This window comes from Muscardinus avellanarius (assembly GCF_963383645.1).
Source record: "Muscardinus avellanarius genome assembly, chromosome: 13".
Lineage (NCBI taxonomy): Eukaryota > Metazoa > Chordata > Mammalia > Rodentia > Gliridae > Muscardinus > Muscardinus avellanarius.
Window position 1 is genome coordinate 47,714,686 of NC_137799.1, and position 21,898 is coordinate 47,736,583.

At 41.0% G+C, this 21,898-nt stretch overlaps 1 pseudogene across 1 annotated transcript in view; it reads right to left on the bottom strand.

Moving 5' to 3' along the window:
• The window catches only part of LOC308272184, a 77,025-nt pseudogene that overhangs the window by 21,327 nt on the left and 33,800 nt on the right, over positions 1-21,898 (bottom strand). The window contains exons 2-3 of the transcript in view: positions 12,711-12,847; positions 12,452-12,608 (exon numbers count right to left, since the gene is read on the bottom strand). The product of the transcript in view is annotated as an uncharacterized misc_RNA (transcript). The remainder of the gene's footprint in view (positions 1-12,451; positions 12,609-12,710; positions 12,848-21,898) is intronic.

A 21,898-nucleotide genomic window follows, 5' to 3' on the forward strand; every position in this document is an offset into this window, starting at 1 on the left:
AAAGGAGGAGAATGAAAGAAAAGGAAGGAAAGAGGAAGAAAGAGGAAAAAGGAAGAGGAATAAAATAAAAGGAACTAGCAGCCGTGTGAAATAAAAAAATAAGGCAAACTATCCAATGTATATATATATAAAACAACAAGTTAAAGTAAGAGAAGTTTGGATTAAAAGAAGAAAAAAAAAAGAAAAAAAAATAAAACAGCAATAACCATACTAAAACAAAAGCACTTTAAAAGCAAAATAAAACATAACATCCACATTAAAAGTAAAACAAACAGTCCTCCTTATTTACGCATATGGGGTCAGGTCCATATAATATGTGCGTATCTGATTGCTTGGTAGCTTTCAGAATACCATCCAATGTCTTTTAGTTTTCTTTGTACTCTATTTTTATCTTCTTAAGTCACTCTGGGTGTTTGGACACCTTTTTCTCCTTTAGCTGCTTTAGGTTTATGTGTCCGGATGTCTGGTTTCACTGTTATTTGATTCTGTACAGTTCACAGATTCTGCGAAATTCTAACCTGTGGTCAGCAGATCTGCACTCACCACCCTCGCCTCCAGCCTGTGCTTCCCTACAGCAGGGGTGGAGAGTGACTAAAGTGTAATTGGAACTTCCCCCTGAGGTCCTGAGCAGATTTTGTGGCCCGATGGATTTTCTTGTGTCTCTGGAAATTCCAGCTGGGCTAGCCGGTGTGGTCCCAAGATGTGCCCTGGGCAAATGAATGCTGGTTCCTGGGTGGCCACACTTACTGCCAGAGCTCTGCCTATTCCAAGAGTGCAGGCTGGATGCACTGTTAATACTGGACCCTAGTGAGAGTGGGTGCAGCTGTCTATTGCTGCTGGTATGTTCTTCCAAGGTGTATTGAGCTGTGTTCTCACTTAGAACTAAGCATCTGGCTACCAGGAGGTTGGGAATACCCAGCGGTGGGCCAGGGGTGCAGGGTAGGTGCTCAAGGGTCCAGTGTGCGGTGTCCAGCAATGGTCTCTGCCTCCCGCGGGACGTAGAGGCTGGGGGTGCCCCAAGGAGATTTCCGGGTCTCCCAGTGCTTTTGCAGCCTGGAGGGTAGGCTCTGGCAAGGTGGCAGGGGTTAGCCACAGAAGCAGGCTCCAATTTAGGGGGGCAGTGTACAGGCACTGATTACTAGTAGGGGACAGGCAGGATGCGCGAGGAGAGTGCTCTGAGGCTTGAGCCCGTGGTGGGGGGTTGAGACTGCGCACACGCTAGGACCCCAGTTTACTAGGGCGCCCTCAGGTACCTGTCTTGGTGCAGGAATCCGTGTGAGTCTCTGTGCCGATGTGATCCGGTCGCTGGTGGGCAGACAGAGTTCTGGTGGGTGCTGCTCGCTGCTTAGGATGCGGTCCTAAGTCCGTTTTTATTCCCGGATTATCTTGCCGTGGTAATATCGGGCAGGCAGCTCCTTGGACAGCTGCTAAAGCAGCCCGCGGCTCAGCGTTCCGGTCCGCGGTCAGACTGTATCTGCAGCAGGTCCTGTGTCCGATCTTTGTTCTTCTTGTTCAAGTTCAGGGTTCCGCCGAGGTACCAGGATGTGTTTTGGTTCCTGGTATGTATTTATTTTGTTGATTTAGACACTGCTTTCTCAGTATTTAAACTTTATTTACTTCAGCTACTGAGAGGTGCTGTGTCCCTCAGTCGCCATTTTGAAAAAAAAAAAAAAGAAAAAAAAACCTAATTGGTCATTTAAAACAAATTATCAGCCGGGTGTGGTGGCGCACGCTTGTAATCCCCACGCTTGGGAGGCACCTCTAAAGACAGATATTTCACAAATCTCTTACGGCTAATGTATCCTAGCATGTATGTATTTCCTCTTTTCCTTTCATCCTTCCTTCCTGATAGGTTGAGTCCCTCTCTTCCCCCATGGGACCCAACAGGGACAGGAGGTGGAATCCCGGAAGCCAGAGTGGAGATGTTGCGAGACTCCAGGTGTCTGAGACTTCAAACATCACGAGACAGACTCCAGGCATCGTGAGACTCCGGATGTGGTGAGGGAATCAGCATTCTCACACTGCTAGCCCCACCCTAAACCTCCCCCTCTAAACATCGGTACTTCCCCTCTGCCCCTCTGCCACCTGACTCTACCAATTGCAAGGCTCTTCAGTCTCTTTCCTCATGGTCGGCAGACCTGCCCAAAGGCGCTGGTTGATTAAAGCCGCTTTTGAAACTAGGCTCGTGTTTACCTCCTTCGCTCAATTTCAACATTACACTTCATTCCTTCTTCCCTCCCTCCCTCCCTCCCTTCTTTTTTGTTTCTTTCCAGATTCAACTCACGGGTATCCCACCTCTGAGCTACACCTCCAGCTCTTTTTATTTTATTTTTTTATTTTTTATTTTTATTTATTTATTTATTTTGGTGGAACTGGGGTTCCTGGAAGCCCTTCTACCTCCGGGCTACACTCCCAGATATATTTTTATATTTTTATTTGGAAACAGGGTCTCTTAAGTCAGCATGGCTGGCTTCGAATCAGTGTGATCCTCCTGTCTCCGCCTCCCACTACACCCGGCTTATTTTTTTTTATTTTGAAACAGGATCTCGCTCAGTTGCTGAGGCTGATCTTGAACCTGTGCTCCTTCTGTCTCAGCCGCCCAAATTCTAGGATTAGAGCCATATGCAACTATGGCCAGCTATGTACTACGTGTCTATCTCCTATGCTTTCCTTAGAAGGAGGGAAGGATTGTGGACAAAATGTCAGAGCCTCTACTGAGTTTGGCCACTTTTAGGGATGTTGTTGGTTTTATCGTTCTTCTGTGACTTTCCACGTTTGTTATAAATAAACCTCTTGCAGCTGTGTTCATGAGAAAAATGTGGAGATGAGTGAGCGTTAGGTTCTAAATTCAAGAGCAATGTTTTCTTAAATTGGGACCAGAGCATTAGCAGAAGTGGTGATATTTGGAAATTATTGCTAAATAACTGGAACAAATACCCGTTGACTTACTCTAAGTTGGGAATCATCTGAAGTACTTCAAGACTGCATCTTCATAATCACCCTAGTATAATCTCCATCTTATAGAAAAGAAATGAGGCAAAGAAAAGGGTTCGTAACTAGCATGGAGTAAAATTGTGAAATACATTATTAGGAGAAATTAATATTATGTGTTTACCAGGGCATGATGGCACAAGCCTGTAATCCCAGTACTTGGGGAGGCTGAGGCGGTAGGATCACAGGCTCAAGGACAGCCTTAACAACTTAGAGAGAGTCTCGATAACCTAGTAAGACCTTATTTCAAAACAAAAACTAAAAAGGTCTGGAGGTGTAGCTCGGAAAAGAATGCCCCTGGGTTCAATCTGCAGTACACACACACACACACACACACACACACACACACACACACACACGTTTATATTTTCATCCAACATCCCTTTGAGGCAAGGGTGTCCTGTTTATCCCTGTAGTTCCAGCTCTGTTGGAGAGTTTGGGGACCTGCTAGGTGCTAAATAGATCTGTCTTGCTGAAAGGTGTAAGTGACTGATCAGTGCATCCAAATCTCCTTAAAGTAGAGGAAAAGTTAGAAAGTGAAACTATGTATTTTAAGTGTTTTCCTAGTTGTAAAAATGATGGCTAGCCTTTGGACAATTCAGACAATATAGAAGATGCATATGGGAAAATACAGGGCAATTAGGACAATAGAAAAGAATGGATATAATATGTCATTTTAGTAGTCTTATATAACTCAGAGGCAATACTTTTCCCCAGTCTTTTCTGTATCCACTCTTAGTCTCAATATAAGCACAAACAAACTCTATGACCATGTATGGAATCAGATTATCCTGAAACAGCTGAATCCCTGTTCCCGGGACTGTAAGGAATAGGAACGTGGCATAGAGAATGTGTGAAGCACAGTAGCTGTAGACGTTCTGTGTAAAAGATCTCATTTCACTTCCAACCCTATTTCCTTTCTCTGCTTTGCTGGGGAGAATGACCTTGGAGGAGGGAGAATGCACTGTGAGTAGATAGAATGGTCTTGGCGACAGCCCAGCCCCACTGCCAGGCATGGGGGAGAGCTCTCTGATGTCTCTTGAATGATTTAGCTTTATTGCCTATTGTCTCTCTCTCTCTCCAAATTGCCTTTAGGATGAATGTTCTAGCCAGAATCCATATAGAGGACAACGGCTTCCCGGTACCTCACAGGATGTGGATGTTCGCTTCCCTTACGAAACATTCTTCAAATTGACCATTAATGGAGGCCATATTTTGTACCTCACAAAGAGGAAATTGCATGGCATTAGACGTTCTGCACTCTGGCTTGAGCAGTGAATTAGAGGAGGGTGCTTTCCTACTGGGCAGAATACTCAATTTATTTTCATTTACATTAATGTCTCTACATCACTGACTTCACAGGCATTAAACTGTTAAATGCAAGTGATTCCCAATTGCTTGATGCAAATAGAAATGTTTAATGAATAATAATAAAGAAGTCTATAGATGAAACCAATATGCAAAATTGTGAGAGTTTGTTAATCCCACTGCATAAGGCTTGACAAACTTCCTTCCTTCCCTCCCTCCCTTTTCTGTCTTTGCTTCCTCCCTCTCTCCTTTCCTTTCCTTTCCTTCTTTCCTTTTTTCCTTTTCTTTGAAAATACAAAACAAGCACATTTAAATGGGACAAAATTGAGTAGTATAATATTGTTAAGCATCATGTAGAAGGCATGAATGTGAAAGTCTTTACATGGAAGATTCCAGGAAGGTACAAAACTAAACCAAATAAAACTTGAAAACCTACTTTTCTTTGTCTTGAGGTATGAAGAAGTCTGGCTGCTGATATAAAGGGGGATTTTAATATAGTCATCTCAATTATATCTGCCTAATGTCCTCCTGGCCTCATTGCCTCTTAGTAGCAGTCAACTTGGGAAGGAGGAAGGTGGCTCTTTCTCATTAGCCCTTGATTCCAAAGCTGCTATATCTTTGTTAAACTAAGCAGGAGTAGAATATTAAAGGCTTTGTCAAAATTGATGGATTTTCCCACTCACAGTTTTATTCTCACCCACTAACTTCAGTGTGTTGTGCTAAAATGAAGTCAAGAGAGACCCCGTTTGGAAACCAGGCTCTTTTCTTCAAAGGTGGTAAAACTTGGTGAAATAGCTTTAACTTCTCTGATCTCTTGAAATTTTGGGTGTGTGTGTGTGTAGGGGAGGACTGGGAATTGAACCCAGGGGCATTCTACCCGAGTTACATCCCCAGCCCTATTTTTTTTCTTTATTTCAAAACAGGGTCTAAGTTGCAGAGGCCCTCACTAAGTAGCTGAGGCTGGCCGCAAACTTGTGATCCTCCTGTCTCAGCCTTCCAAGTACTGGGATTACAAGTGTGTGCCACCATGCCCAGCTCTAAAATTCTTTATCTACATAGTGAGCAACACATACATGTGGTTCTTGATTATTTCCAACACCTGGTAATAAATATTCAAATATATAAAAATGCCAAGACATTTATATATAGACAAGAGATTGGAAGGAAAATAAGAGAAACTAAACAATAATTGTTTTATTCTTTTTCTATCCTAAAATTATAAACTTTCTATAATAGACAAACATGATCTTCAATAGGAAAGCTATGGTTTCCATTGTTTGTTTGTTTAAGTTCACATGTATTAAAAGTATATTTTTTAAAGTTTCTTGTCCTTTTCCTTTGCCCCATTTGAACTTTATTTTCAAAAGTGGAAGAAGGAAGGGTAGATATGCTTTGAAATAAAAGAAGATAGAGGATATATTAGTTTCCAATTATTGCTATAACAAATTACTAAAAATGGTATAAAGGCTTAAAACACAAACTTATTCTATTGTAGTTTTGGGGGTCAGAAGTTTGGATATTATGGGGCTAAATGTAAAGTCTGGACAGGGATTGTTATTTCTGGAGGCCTTAAAGAAGACTCTGTTTCTTTGTCTCTTCTGGCTTCTACCGGCCACCAGTGTTCCTTGGCTTGTGGCTCCTGTCTCTATCTTCAAAGGACATCACTCACATCTTTATCCTGTCATCTCATCATCCTCTTGCCTTATCAGGACCCTTGTGATTACACAAACACACCCACATATCCAATGTAATCTCATCTTTTAGTCTCCTTAGAAAATGTCTGCAAATTCCATTTACCATATGAAGGGAATTTGTGGAGATCTTGGGAAGTAATATTTAACCTTCCACATGGTGCCTATATAAAACAAGGATCATTAAACAAAAACCAGGCAAGGAAAAGCAGCTATGAAGTTATTGATAATGCAAAATAACAAATCAAGTGCTTTATGTGGGATAACCATTTAATTTGTGTATGTGGTACTGTTGGTTGAACCCAGGGACCTGCTATTTCTGAGTTGTACCCCCAGACCTCTTTAATATTTTATTTTGAAATAGAGTCTCACTAAACTATAGTACCCTGGCTTCGAAGCTGTGATCCTTGCCTCAGTCTCCCAAATAGTGGGATTATAGGCACACACCACCATGCCTACCTCCATTCAGTTTTTATGGATTCTAACTGTACCGGGCCAACTGTACTGCCAGGGAATGCAAGCTGTTTGCATCTTGTGTGAACATGGAAGCTGATGTAGCCTATTAAAAAAACAAAATCACTACACACGACAATGAAGACCTATCAAATCTCTTCTCTCGAAATCTCTAAAGGGCCAGAAATTCAGTCTAAAATTATTATTTCTTTGAAATATCAATTCCTCCCATTAAAAGGCACCAGAAGAAACTCTAGTAAAGGATGCTCCTTGATTCAAAAGTAGTCTATTTTCTCCAGCTTGGTGCTAAGGTGTGCCAAGAATACTTTTTTTAAGAGCAAAAGGTTTAAATTATTATTTTTGTTGCAAAAATGCCACAGGTTATTAAAGTAACATCAGGAATGGATATAATCAGATCTCATCTATTATTAATGAGGTTCTGCCTTAATGTGATCATTATAGGTATGTGCCTTACACCTAGAAGCTATCATCTAACATAATAACAATCTGAAATAATGAGTTGCCAGCATGATATTTTTCTTTTGTGAAGGGTTATACCTATAGGGTTGCCTTTTCCTTTTCTTATAACAACAACAACAATAATAAACTGTGGCATTTTAGACAGAGACAGGTGTAGATTTTATTTGTAATATAATAGTTAGTGCTTAACATCCTTACAGTTAAGACTTGCTACAGTCAACACAAAAATATTTTAAAAACTGTATTCTTACCACTCTCTGAGCTAGAAAAGCTCATATGACTTTCTATAACATTTGGTGTGTGTGTGTGTGTGTGTGTGTGTGTGTGTGTGTGAGAGAGAGAGAGAGAGAGAGAGAGAGAGAGAGACAGAGACAGAGACAGAGACAGAGAAAGACAGAGAAGATATAATTATGCTTATAGGTTGATTTACTAAAAAATTAAAAATGTTTTTCTCATATACAAACCTTTTAACTATAATTTATTTTCTTCTCTGAGGCATAGGTTCAGAAAAGACATAAATGAAGCCTTTGTGAGCAAAAGTGGAGAGAGACCACATCCCGAGTAGTTTAGCTCCCAATAGCACCCTTTACAGCAAGTTATCACAAATGGTTGTGCTGAGGCTTACTCACAAAATCCTGTTTAATCCTTAATACAGTTGAATTCTACAGGATACAGTTATGTGGAGACCAGATTAGGCAAATTTAAGTTTCGGGAATGAGAGTGAGTGCAGAAATGAGGGAATGAGGTTCAAGTCTCCAAGTACTTGGCAATAGCACGAGCAGTCTGGAAGAGCCTAATGGCCAGTTACACCTTCAGCCCTCAGATGATTTCCCCATCATTCCACCATCCTTCCCTTCATGCCTAGATTCCTCCACCTTCTTATAACTTCCTCAGTCCCAACTCCGCAATACAGTCCCAACTCCGACTTTTGCTCTGCTTGCCTGCTTTGGGGAAGTCGTCAATGACCTTTCAAAATTATCCAACAGGCTTTTTCAGCACAGGCTTTCCTGTTCTTTTTGTTCTTTTCCCCACCTGGCTGTGTTGGTTTTGTGCCTCTAGCCCTCCCATATTTACCAGGCAGACTACTAACCAGATGGCACCACAGCAATGTCCCAACAGTGTCTCAACCTGTACCAGGCCAGTTCTGCTCATTGGCTTCTCTGCCCTTTCCAGCTGCTGTTTCCACCTGTCCTTGATGACCTTCTTGGGTAAAGGCTATCTCTTCTTCTCCTTTCTACTTCCCATTTGACTTGTTCATTCTGGAAATACTTTGTCTTCCTTAGCAATTCCTAAGTTCTGTGCTTTCTTGTTTGGCCAGGTGATATGATTCCTTCCTCCCTCCCTCCCTTCCTTCCTTCCTTCCTTCCTCCCTTCCTTCCTTCCTTCCTTTTCATACTGGGGCTTGAATCCAGGGACATTCCACCTCTGACAGCTCTTTCTATTTTTTATTTTGAAACACGGTCTTGCTAAGTTGCTGAGGGCCTCACTAAGTTGCCCAGGCTGACCTTGAGCTTGAGATCCTCCTGTCTCAACCTCCTAAGTACTGAGATTATAGGCATGTACCACTGCACCAGACTTTCCACTCATTTCTACTTCTATCCTTGCCTGGACAACTATAGTAACTTCCTAAGTGGTCATTCTGTCTCCAAATCAGCCTTCCTCCTGCTGCTAGACATAATGTAAAACACTGGTGGAATCTTGATACTGCTAGTAGTACTTCTTCAGATAGCATTCTCTTAATAAAAGTCATTATTTCCTTAATGTCTCTTATAAAGAGACATTATTTTCTTAACATCAGTGAATATATCTGGTAAGTTGAAAACTTTAGACTAAATAGCTTTAACATCCAGCCTTGATCTGATATTTTGTCACATCTCTAAGAAATAAAGAATGGGGTTCCCATTTGAATTCTGTCTGAAAATCTTATCACTGATGAATCTGGTCCCAGGTCTAGACAGTGACCTGAAATTTGAGGCTCATTCTTCACTATGAATACAGTGCACCAATAAAAAAATTAAAAAACAAAACAAAACTCTCTCTGTTTCCCATGGACTTTGCTATCATCAGATTATCTCAAGCTCTGAAATCAATGATGCTCAGAATATGAAATAGACCACTGGGCCTTGTTAACATTCTTACAGATATAAAGACTGACTATGTAACTTAAAGGAAAGAAGATTTATTTTCTTATAGTATTATTGTGTTCAGTCCATGTGAGGCCAGGGACCATGGATCTCAGGACATGGTGGCGGGAAGCAGTGAGAAGGTGGTGAGCACATGGGCTGCACTCCTCACATCCTGGAGGGAGGGAGGGAGGGAGAGAGAGAGAAAGAGAGAGAGAGAGAGGGGGAGAGAGAGAGAGAGAGAGAGAGAGAGAGAGAGAGAGAGAGGGAGAGGTGCACAGGGGGAGGAGGAATCACACATAATTCTCAAAGCTACACTCCCAGGGACCCACCCACTCCAACCATACCCAACCCCATTCCCACCCCCACCAGGGCATCACCCAGGTAAATCCAAACAGTGGGTTTGCCCACTGATGGGATTATAACCCTCATGATTCAATTATCAACTCCAAACACCAATTTATAAGGTCTTCAAGGGGCCATTCCATATCTAACCATAACAGGCCCTTTTCTATGGGATGAACTTTGTGAAGTGGACTATATGGTGCATAAACTTTTATAGTAAATAATGAGTGGGGCTGTAGCTCAAATATTCCTACCTATAAAACAAGGAGCTTGGTGTAGTGAGCCCAAGTGCTTGCCTAGCATGCGCCAGGCCCTGAGTTCCATCCTAGTACCAAAGAGGATGGGTACTTCCAAAATGCTTCTGCTTCCAAAATGTATGTGTCTCCTTGGAACCATATTTATATACTAAGTTGGGAGTACAAAATGAGTTATCACAAAGAATTCCATGTGTTTTTGTGTGATAATGGGGATTGAACCCAGAGGTAGTCTACCTCCAAGCTGTACCCCCAGCTCTTTTTTATTTTTGTCTTGAAACAGGGTCTCAATAAGTTGCTGAGGATCGTGCTAAATTCCTGAGGCTGATCTTGAACTAGAGATCCTCCTGTCTCAGCCTCCCAAGTACTGAGATCACAGGCATGCACCACCACAATGACTAAGAATCACATACTTCTGTGTGTCTGCCCTTAATAGGATTTGTTTGAGGTGGCCCTGAACATGAATCTCTCGGTTCTGATGGCAATAGTGTAATTATTGGAGACCCCAGAGGCTGGCCTTCAAATCCATCCCTGTATTGTCCAGGCCAGGCTCCCCACAGGCTGCTGCAGCCAGTCACTTGGCAAAGAACAGTGATAGAAAGCAGATCTGTCTCTGGAAGACATGGAATGCCACTGATTGGTGACCTTGGCTCATGATCTTCCTGTCAGCCTTGCTGGACATCTCTTAGAACAGAACCGTATTTTCAAACACTTTTGCCCAATTTTATTTCCTTTTTTTTGTTTTTGTTTTGGTGGTAGTGGGAATGGAACCCTTCTACCTCCAGGCTACACTCTCAGACCTATTTTTTATATTTTATTTGGAAACACTGTCTCTTAAACCAGCGAGGCTGGCTTCGAACCTGCGCGATCCTCCTGTCTTCTTCCTCCCAAGCGCGGGGATTACAAGCGTGCGCTACCGTGTCCGGCTTCTTTCCTTCTTTTTTCCCTTGCTCAGGGTCTGACTATTCTACACCTCCCATGGCTCTCTGTTAATTTTCTCTCCCAGGTTTGTGTCCTAATAAAGTTTTTCATGTCTCAGTGATTCCTTCTCAGATGACTTGAACTTGACACGACCTGCACTTGATGTCACCATGAATTTGCCTTTCCCTGTGGAAGAAAATGGAAACTTTGGTCTGGTTTTAGCATTTCTGTGGTTTGAATATATTCCTTCCAAAATCCAGGTGTTGAAACTTAACGGTCAATGGATGGTTTTAAGAGGTGGAGTCTTTAAGAGGTAACTAGGCATAAGGGTGCCTCCCTCATGAATGGGATTCAGGCTCATGTTAAACAGGCTTCAGCCCTGATTTGGCTCAATTACCCTTTTGCCCTCTGCCACGTGAGCATACGGCATTTCCCCACTCCGGAAGATGCAGCCTCAAGTCGCCATCCCGGAAACAGAGAACTGACCCTCACCAAGCACCTGCTGGCGCCAGGATCTTGGGCTCCCAGCTTCCAGAACTGTGAGGATTAATTTTTTGCTCTTTACAAATTATTTGGTCTTGGGATTTCGGTTTCAGTAGCACAAATAGGTTAAAACAAGCATCAATTTGTACATCTGTAGTAAATCCTGCAGATTCTCTTTTTCATAGCACAGACGTCTGTACATTTACTTTAAATTTTCTTTAAAAAATTTCCCTCATTTATAAGAAAATGCATAGTAGTTTTTAAGAAAAAGCATATATATAAAAAGAAGAAAAAGGAAACTACCCACAATTCCCTAACTCCCATATTGCTATTATTTTTCAGTCTTTACAACAACAAGCAATTTTTAAAAATTACAACAGAAGGTAGTGTGTGTGTGTGTGTGTGTGTGTGTGTGTGTGTGTGTGTGTGTGTATTAGAGAAGTTGGCAGACTTTTGTTGGCAAACTTTTTCAAAGGGCCAGATTAGGTCATATTTTTAACTTTATTGGCCACACAGACTGTTGCAGCTTTCTGACTCTGTCCTGGTGGGTTTAGAAACCAACTATAGCCAAATTGTAAATGTGTGGCTGTGTTTGTTACAAACAACAATAACAAAAATAAACAAAAAACAGGTGGTGAACTGATTTAGGTTACTAATTTCTGATTTAGTAAAAGGAAAGATCCTGATAAAAGATCTAATCTGTGGCTAAATGAAACTCTTCAGATCTTGTTTCTAACCACCCAGAGGGTGATGTAGAAATGAGCCCAGGAAGTTCTACAAAGTCGTAGCTGGAACAGAGGGTCCTAGCAATGTCCTGGCAAAAGTGTCTTGCTTACCTCTGTCGGAGGGCCCTGGGCCACGGGGCACAAGCGCTAGAATGTATGAGAAGCTCGTGCTTGTTTGAGATGTTCTCCTGAATAACTTGCTATGACTCAAATTGAGAGGAAGAGTAACAAAGCTAACAGCTCTGTCGTGGTCTTTTGCGGTTGTGAGGCATGAGTTAAGAAGGTTGCAAACCCTTCCTAATGTGCTTTTCCCATTTAATTTTGTGGCTGCATAAACTTTCATAGCAAATAATGAGCTGAGGCTGTAGCCCAAATGTTATGGACTCTTTATGTATCTAGAGAGCCCGGGAAGTGAGGCTGTGCATTCTAATGGCCTGCTTAGTCAGGCGCCGGCTGGCCGCCCAAGCAAGCCTGTTTTGGCTCGAAGAGGGATTCTGCAGAATCAAAATGGAACCCACCAGAGGGCTCCTTGGCCTCACTGCCACCCTCCCCTGCCCATGCAAGTGCTTTGCCCAAGACTGGATAGCTGTTCCTCTGGGGTCAGAGCGAACCTGTCCCTCAGCTTAGAATTCTGCTGGTGTCTGTCTTGATTTGAATGTTGAAGGATAAATGCTTACCTAGGAGTCCTGTTTTCAACATCCATGCTTGCACTCCTGTTTGTCCACAGAAATGAACACTGACTACCTCTTCTCCAGCCCATCTGCTGCAATGGCACCGTGCCGAATTCCTGGCAGGGCAGCCATGCTATGATGGGCTGCAGTTTTAGGGCCTTGTCTGTGGAGGGGTAACAGCAAGAAGAGGGACAGGGAAGGAGCGGGCCTGGGGAGAAGGGAGATGGAAAGCTGCCTTGTTTGCACTGCCCTTGACCTCACACACCTGCCTCTTCTAGCAGCAGACCCGGCCTTACTCCTCCAGGAGTCAGGTCCTTTGGAAAACCTGGGCCCGAGAATTGCATTTGTGCCTGGCAGTGAATGTTGGACTCTGGCTCCGATGCTCTCCCCAACCACAACCATCTAGGAGTCAGGATTTAAGTTAAAAAGTGCAGTTGAATTGAAAAAGATTATAAAATGATAATGCAGTGCTATCCAATTTATATAAGGTGTGTGTGTGTGTGTGTGTGTGTGTGTGTGTGTGTGTGTGTGTATTTGTGGAGGTGGGTGGTAGAATTACAGGTGATTTTTATTTTTCATTTTTTATTTATTATCTGCTTTACATTTTCTACAACAGATGTATGGATGATAATAAAAAACAAAGCAAAACAACAAAAATAGCCACAAATTAAAAGACTTTACTGAAATGACCAACCTCTGGCAAGGAAGAATTTCTAAGCCATCTGTGAAATGTCAGTCCAGTGGTGCTAGTATAGTTCAACCTGGGACTTCAGGACACTAAAGACAGGGCTTGGAAGCAGAGGGGGATGGTGCAAGGAGTATGCAATGTCTGTTTTGCAAGAGCCAGAGTGGAGGGAAGCATGAGTCCAGGCCTATGGAGGAGACTCAGCAGTGTTTTGCTACTTTCTGAGATGGTGTCAACTGTCCCTCTTCATCATCCCCATCCTCATCCCCATCCCCATCCCCATCCCAATTCTGCTTTTTCTGCAAGAGTTCATTGCTGTTTGGGTTCTCCTATCCATTCTTTTGTGTTTATATCCAGAAGAGAAATTGGTCACTGGTATGAGATGGATAGAAGAAGTAAAGGGAGTCATAGCTGAAGGACTTCAGAGTCCTAGTACAGTTGAACTACATATTCTACATTTTACCTACAAAATCAGAATATTTCTTGGGATTGGGCTAACAATGTGTGAGGGTGTTTGTTTTTTTTCTTCTTTTTTGTGTGTGGTGCTGGGGATTGATCCCAGGGGCATTCCACCTCTGAGGTATACCCTCTGCCCAATTTTATTATTTTTTTTTATGTGGAAACAGGGTCTCACTAAGTTATTGAGAACCTTGCTAGATTTCATTTTATAATTGAGATGCTAAAGCACCAAGGACTTAGAATTTTGACTCCAGTCACATGGTCGTATATGCTTCTATTTGCATGTATCAGAAACTTGGGAGTCCAGACCACGTGGGTGGCACATGTCTGTAATCCCAGTATTATCCCAGGCTGAGATAGGAGGATCACAGGTTCAAGGCTAGTCTCAACAACTTAGTAATGTTTTCCAAAACAAAAAAGTAAAAAGGGCTGAGTACCTTTTGAAAGGTAGAATGCCCATTTCTTTTTAGAGGTAGAATGCCCCTGAAATGAACCAGTTTCCCAAACACACCAGAGTAGCCAAACTCTTAGAAAGAAGACTGATGGTGTCAGGGACTGGCAAAGGGGGCAGGTGGAGTTGTTTAATAAATAAGAGTTTCAGTTTTTCAAGACTAAAATGTTCTGGAGATTGCATAATAATGTGAGTGCACTTAATGTTCCAGAACTGTGAAACTTACAGACCTGTAGATGCTACATCTCAAGTTATGTGTACTTTATCACAATGACAAGTAAACAAAGTCTAGGAGTAATCTACTCAACCATAAAGAAGAACAAAATTATGTCATTTGTAGGGAACTGGAGAATATTATACTGAGTGAGATTAGTCAGTCACAAAAAGTGAAAGGTCAGATTTTTTCCCTCACATGCGGAAGCTAGGGGAGAAATTGGGACACGAGAGACTTCAGACACAGGGAAAGAAACTATAGTGGAGTGAGGGAGGGGAGCTGAGGGAGTTGAGGGGGAAGGAAGACCAGAAGAAAGAAACACTTCAATGGACATGATGTACATACACAAATTTATCAATGCCAATCACAATGTTGTCCAACAAGAGTAGACGAGGAGGAGGAGGAAGTGGGTGGGAATCGGAGGAGGGCTCACCAAGCGCTATGCGCATGTATGCATCTATCACTGTATAATTACAATTTACCAATAAAATAAAAATAGAGTTTATCAGTTATGATTTTTATTTTATTCCACTGACACATTAAGCCACATCTTTATTTTCTGAATCCAACCTGGGAGCCTGAAACCATTTCTTTGGATCTGGACCACCATCTTTATTGCAACAGGTGGAAAATAGCTTCATGATTTTCAGATTAGCAGACTTTCTCTGCTAATGTCTTCCTAATTATCATGTAGACTTCGGATTGAACCATAATTATTATCAGTTAATTAGACCTTAAAATGTATCTTTGATAACACCTCTGGCATTTAATTATGTAACTGGTAACTTATGAATGTTATTAAGGGGATATATGACTACAGTAAAGTATAATTAGATCTCATTTTTGTTTCTTGATATCATATTGATTGTGATAATAGTTTGGTAGTTTTTATAGCTTATTTGGAAATGGTCACATTAAATTGATAGTCTAGAAAGCAAACACACATTTTTGCAAATATGTACCCAATAGTTTTGGAGTGTATTTAAAAAGAGAGAAGCCATGAAGAAAGAAAAATTAGACGATCATTCTTGATTTCATTTGACACAGGCTCACGATAAATAATTGCCTATCACTAAGATGATTTGTATTTATCTAAAAGCAAATAAATTTAAGAACTTTTGTCACAAAATTAATTTTTACTGTTGGGAAAACAGAAAAGGAAACAGCTACCAAACTATTTCTATTCTTGTGAAAGTAACAAATATGTTTTCCCAAGACTCGGGTACATTTAAATAAACCAGCACGCACTTAGAAAATACGCAGTGAATCTTTTTGTTAAATGAAGAATCCCTCTTAGAATAATGTAGTTAATTTCATATCTTTGTAGGAGAATTAAAGGTCAGCTAGAAATCAGTTCATCTAGTAAGATTAGCTGGTAGATTCTAAGTCCCTGGAGGGTGAAGATCTGTCCTTTTAGTGTGGTAATGTCATTTACAATTCCTAATGCTGTGGTCCACGCAGACTGGGTATTTAATGAATATTCATTGCCTATTGAGTTAGAGAGCTTGGGGGAAATTAAAGAAACTCTGCTCTATGCACTTTCTCTCTGAAATGAGGACAATGAAACACATCTTAAGAAAACAAGTTGGGATCCTGATAGGAAGTCTGGTGGATTAGCAGAGCGTTGGCCACAGAAGCGACAGAATACATTGGGAATAACGGTACAAAGGAGGAAGGAAGCTGACAGCAGGATCAGGCATGAGATAAACTACACAAAACATATTCTGATTTTGAATTTATACAACTCATTTTAGAGTTGTATAAATAGATGAATTATATAGTTTAATTCCATGTCTTGCTTGGTTGTAAAAATGTGATAAATTGGCAAGGGTTTTCAATGCTATATGAAATGTAACACCGATGAGAAAGCTCATTGCACAGGCCGTGAAGATGGAATCATTGTCTAAAATCACAGAAGTGTGATGCATCTGGAGCTAACTAAGTTTTTGTAAACACAACTCTCATTTTCGATTTAGATTAAATGAAAAGATATTAAAAACAAATTTCAATAACATAGCTCTACTATTCACAGAGAAGCAACTGCCTTGATGGCTTCCTTTGGTTAAGTATCAGTTCACTGCTTATATGCAATTTAAAGGACAGAGTGAGAAAACACTTAACCCCTTTTCTCTTTTTAGCAGGATCTTCCTTAACAGATGCAAACAGCTTTAATTGGTGTAGTTGTGTGCATACTTTACATTCTTTTTCTGAAATAAGTGATCCTTATGTAGAAGGGCAGTAAGTAGAGAGTGTGCCTTAAAGGGCTGTGCCATTTTTGGCTGTAGGCCTTGATAGAGGAGAGCTAGAATGGTCAAGAGGGAGCCTTCCTTCATGTGTGATCTCTGATACTATGTTCTCACCTTAAAATAGAGCAATTAGTGTCTTTGGTACAGGAGAATCAGGATTCGAGAAAATACTTTTAAGGCATACAATTGGTGCTGAATAAATGACAGCTAATTTATCTCTTATGAGTGTAAGGAGCCAAGATACAAATTAATGCTATTGAAGAGAGAAACCAAATACCTGGGCATGGGGGAAAATGCTTGTAATTCCAGTATTCAGGACCCTGAGAACAGAGGATCACAGGTTTAAGACCAGCCTCAGCAACTTAGGAAGACTCTCAATAACCCAGTGAGACCTTGTTTCATAACAAAATAAAGTAGGGCAGAGGGTTTAGCTTGGAGGTAGAATGCTTCTGAGTTCAATTCCCAATAAATTGCCCCCCCAATCACCAAAAGAGAAATCAATGCATTCACTAACAAGGAATATAAAAATAGAAGTAAAACCTGCAAGATCAAACTGTTACCTCATGGAAGCTTGGGAAGAAGTAATTGTGTTCACCCCAAACAGTGTGTGCACATTTTGTTTGGGGAAGACCAGAGTGATACCATGGATAGGGACCGGGGACAGAGACCAGAGACCAGAGACTTGGGGTCCAGACCATTTCTTCTATGGATTCTGTGACCTTGAACAAGTCTCTTAAATTTAAAATAAGGAGATTAAGTTAATCTCTCAGATTCCTTCTTTTTTTTTTTTTTTTTTTTTTTTTGGTGGTACTGGGGTTCCTGGAAGCCCTTCTACCTCCGGGCTACACTCCCAGACCTATTTTTACATTTTTATTTGGAAACAGGGTCTCCTAAGCCAGCACGCGGGGCTGGCTTCAGACCTGCGCGATCCTCCTGTTTCTGCCTCCCAAGCGCGGGGATTACAAGCGTGCGCCACCACGCCCGGCTCTCTCAGATTCCTTCTAAAATGGTGATAATGGAGGCCTGAGAGCAAGAATAGTAGGGTTTAGAAGAGACATCTAATTTGGAATCCCAACTCGGAATCTGTTTCTTTCTTCAATAAGTATGGGCTAATAATGAGGATTTTCTATTTCTATAAGACCTTGCCTGCCTAGAGAGAGCACCCTTGTAGCCTAGGATGGGTCTTCCTCCTGATTATTGGTTCCAAAATTTCTTGCATTAAGCTCCTCCTGGATTAGAGAACCAAGAATAAGCATTGCTTATAGACAGCCGTTAATTGCTGAAGGAGGGAAGGATCTCAGCTGGTTGTGAATATGTAGATTTTTACCTCCTACTTCATACAACTCAGATTATTACAAATTAAGTAACTGTTTCCTGGGAAAAACAGAATCATTTACTAATATTAGTATAGCAGTAGGCTAAGAATTAGCCAGATTTGGGTTTAAATCTAACTTCCGATTTTCTAATTCTGTTCCATTTTTTCCCTTTTTTTTTGGTACTGAGGATTGGACCCAGGAGCATTATACCTCCCTAACCCTATTTACTTCTTAGTTTTTTTTGAAACAAGGGTCACACTAGCTGGTGAAGGGTCTCACTAAATTGCTGAGGTTAGTTTTGAACCTGCGATCCTCCTGTCCCAGTCTCCCAAGTACTGGAATTACAGGTGTGTGCCACCATGACTGGTTCCACTTCACTTTTCTCTAAGACTTGTTTTCCTCATCTGTAAAGTGGGGCTAATCACAGTGCCAACCTCTTAGCATTATTTCAGGGATTAAATGAGATAGTATTTGTGTATGCTTTGCATAATACTTGGCACAAAATAAATGCTTAATAAATGGGGAAAAAAAGATTTTTTGATTGCAAACAAATATTGTTTTAGATGAAGAATACGAGGCTCACTGGAATTAGATAACTCATCTGAGCTGCTGCACTAAAGAGAAAATAGGTCCTTGGTCTCCTGTTATTCAAAGTCCAGACTCTTTCTATTTGGTTAGCCCTCTGAAGTTAGTATTAAAGAAGAATTGCAGACTGGTGGTATAGGTCAGTGGTAGAGAACTTGCCTAGCATGTACAAGGTTCTGGGTTCAATCCCCAGGCTGAAAAAAAAAAAAAAAAAAAAAGGAATTATTGCAAGGTAGCATCTAACACACTACATTTGTTAAATAAAGCAAAATTTGAGAAACTTTTCTATTTATAATGCTTAGTATCTGTGAACCCTGAATAATAAATAAAGAAATAAAATGGTTTTAGATGGTATTTAATAATTTATCACGGAGGAGGTAATAGACTTGGATTACAGTTCTTTTCCTCTTACAAAATCTGGCTGCTGCCACCCGGTGCTTATGATATAACATTACATTTCAAAAAAGTTCTTTCCACTGTGCAGGTTTGAGTCAAATCTTGATGGAAATTAAACATGCACCTCTCCAAACCAAACTCTCACACACGTTATTTGGATAGGAGCTATGAAATTACAATCCAGAAACCATATAAGCATACTGATGGGTAGGAGAATGACTTCACCTTTTAATCGAAAGTAATCCATTTCTCAGAAACCATCACAGGCAATTTGGTACAATTGAACTTCGTCTTTAACCTTTTGCTATGATTTATGTGATTAGGCCACCGAGGAAGTGGTTTTCAACAGCATGATTAAAACACTTGGAGGAAATAATTTCTGTCTTCAAGCACCTTGCGTGTGTTTTTTTCCTCCCAAGTGTTTGTCCTTTTTCATCAAAAGAAGAACCAGGAAATGGAGAATATTGACTTTTTAAACATTTTGTCTTGGACAGAAATGAAAGGTCATAAAACAGCAGAATGAAAGTCAGTGTTATGGTCTTTAGCAACCTGTGCTGTGTGGTGTCTTGCCTGATGAACACTGGGAAAAGGGTTGCATCAGGTGAGCATTTTGAGATTTGATAATTTACCAATTTACCAAGATTTGTTTTATTTTTTTTCTCAAAAAGCTAAAAAAAGTTAAATTTTACTAAGCAAGATTTTACTTTAAACAATAACATATAACTACCATCACTAGGAACCAATTTTATTTTATTTTATTTTTTTATTTTTTTTTATTTTTGGTGGTACTGGGGTTCCTGGAAGCCCTTCTTCCTCCGGGCTACACTCCCAGACCTATTTTATATTTTTGAAACAGGGTCTCTTACGCCAGCGAGGCTGGCTTCGAACCTGCGCGATCCTCCTGTCTCCGCCTCCCAAGCGCCGGGATTACAAGCGTGCGCCACCACGCCCGGCGTCCAATTTTATTTTCAAAAAGACATCTTGATACCAGAAAAAAAGGTGGACAAAATTTTACAATAATAGGTAAGTTTACCCAGAAAAGACAGTTATTGCTTCAGTTTTTGGTTTTTCTCCTTTTGCAAGGAGGCAAAAAGTGGACTATGGGCCTAGTTTCCTTTTGGAATGATGTGCTCAAATCTGCTTCAGACTAATTTGGGGCCCAAAATACTTCACTCTGCGTCTGTGGTTGCCACCGTGCCTCAGATCATGCCTGGAGGTTCTCAAATAGTCTTTGAAATCAGTGAAACTTATGGGTGGTATAAATTGTGTCGCATTATTATAGGCAACATACATTACAGGAAGGAAAGTTTATGAGAGTTGAATTAAGTGTAATGAGATTTGCAAGTCTGAAGATTCCGAGTCCTCTTTCCATCCTTTGTCATTTTCTTGGGAGAAACAGGAACTTGTGCCATTGCTTCACAGTACTTACGTCTCAACAAAAAGAAGATGCCTTCTGTCTAGACAGAGTAGGTTGTGAGATGACCTATCTGAGTTCACAGGCTCCACTGAACAGTGATTAACATTTAAAATGTATGCAAACTAGACTCCTAATTAAAGTCCAATAATGTAAGACTTTGAACCTATTCACTGCCTTTGGAAATAATCATAGATGCCTGCTGCTTATCATGAAAAAGTCATTATGGCAAATGACCAGCTCCCCCACCTTCTCCTTTCCATCAACTGCAAAAGTGATTCTCCATTGCAAAGATTTGCAAATGGTGCATGTTGTGGAGTGGAATTTCTCACAGTAGCTGTAATTGTTATGCAAATTATCTTGATTACTGGAGAAATAAAACCCTTGCAGCTCTTATCACAGGTGTATTTGCCAGCACAGGCCAAATTAGGGGAGGGCGGACCCTGGATTGATCTGAGAGGTCATCCTGAGTGCTGTAAAGCAGCTTGGAAGTGGCAGTGATAGAAGAAAAGCTACCCTCCCACACTTCCTCCGCCTTCCTTTGCTTTGCTGACTCTTTTTGGAAAGTGGATATGAAACTCAGAGAGTGAATCAGAGGAAAAGTAACGAAACCTAAGCTGGTTGTGTTGTTGGCACACATCTGTGGTCCGAGCTACTCAAGGGGCTGAGGCAGGAGGATTTTTAATACCAGGAGTTTAAGAACATTCTGGGCAACATGGCCAGAGCTCATCTGGGGGCGGGGTGGGGGGGGAGAGTAATGATGCCCAAAAGAGGCAAAAGAGGATAGGGTATGAAACTCTTCAGGGGCCAGATGTTAGTTACAGATTAAAGCTTTTAAGTTGATTTGTAGAAAGACTCCAAGTAACAAAGCCAGAGTAGAAACAAAAAGGAAAAAAAGAGAGAACTGGCATGTAGTGTACACTTGACAGGTGCTCTAGGCCATTGTAGGCACACAGTACCTTTGCTCATTGACCTATACAACAGCCTGGTGAAGTAGCTTGCATTGGTTTATAGGTGAAGAATTTGAGGTGAAGGGACCTTGGCATACATGAATCGTGTTCTGAAGTCTCAGAGCTAAACTTCAAATCTAAATCTATCCGGTCTGAAAAAGCATGGTCTTTTCTACCTCGATGTGGTTTCACAAAGTTGTTAAGAAAAATGCACAGTTGGCAGAGAATTTCCAGGAAACGTGATTTTGGAGCTTATTCAAATACCTGGACTTCAGTGCCGCAGGGACAATGTAGTTACATTATTTGATGCATAAGCAGGTGCTGACAGGACCACTTGCCATGGACCTGACGTGGAATGCAATGGGCTTGTGGCTACCACAAGGCTCAGGGGAGCTCTCCTGTGTGTTTATCGGGACCTCTATCCATTCTCTGTGTGTCCCATGCAGGGTGGATAATTTAATGTTTACTTATTCTGAGCAAATACTGAAATGTGGTCAGCAAATAAATTCATTTTCCACCTTTGGGAAATCATTCATTTGATGATGACATTTAAGAAATTCAGGTTATTTCTTTGAAGATTTATGAATAGAAAAAGTGATTATGAGCATGCTGTATCCATTAATACCTCTCTCTCTCCCTCTCCATCTCCCTCTCCCTTGTATCCCCAGCCTCTGGTAGCTATTATTCTATTCTCTACTTCTTTGAGATCAACTTTTTTTGTTTTTAGCTTCCACATG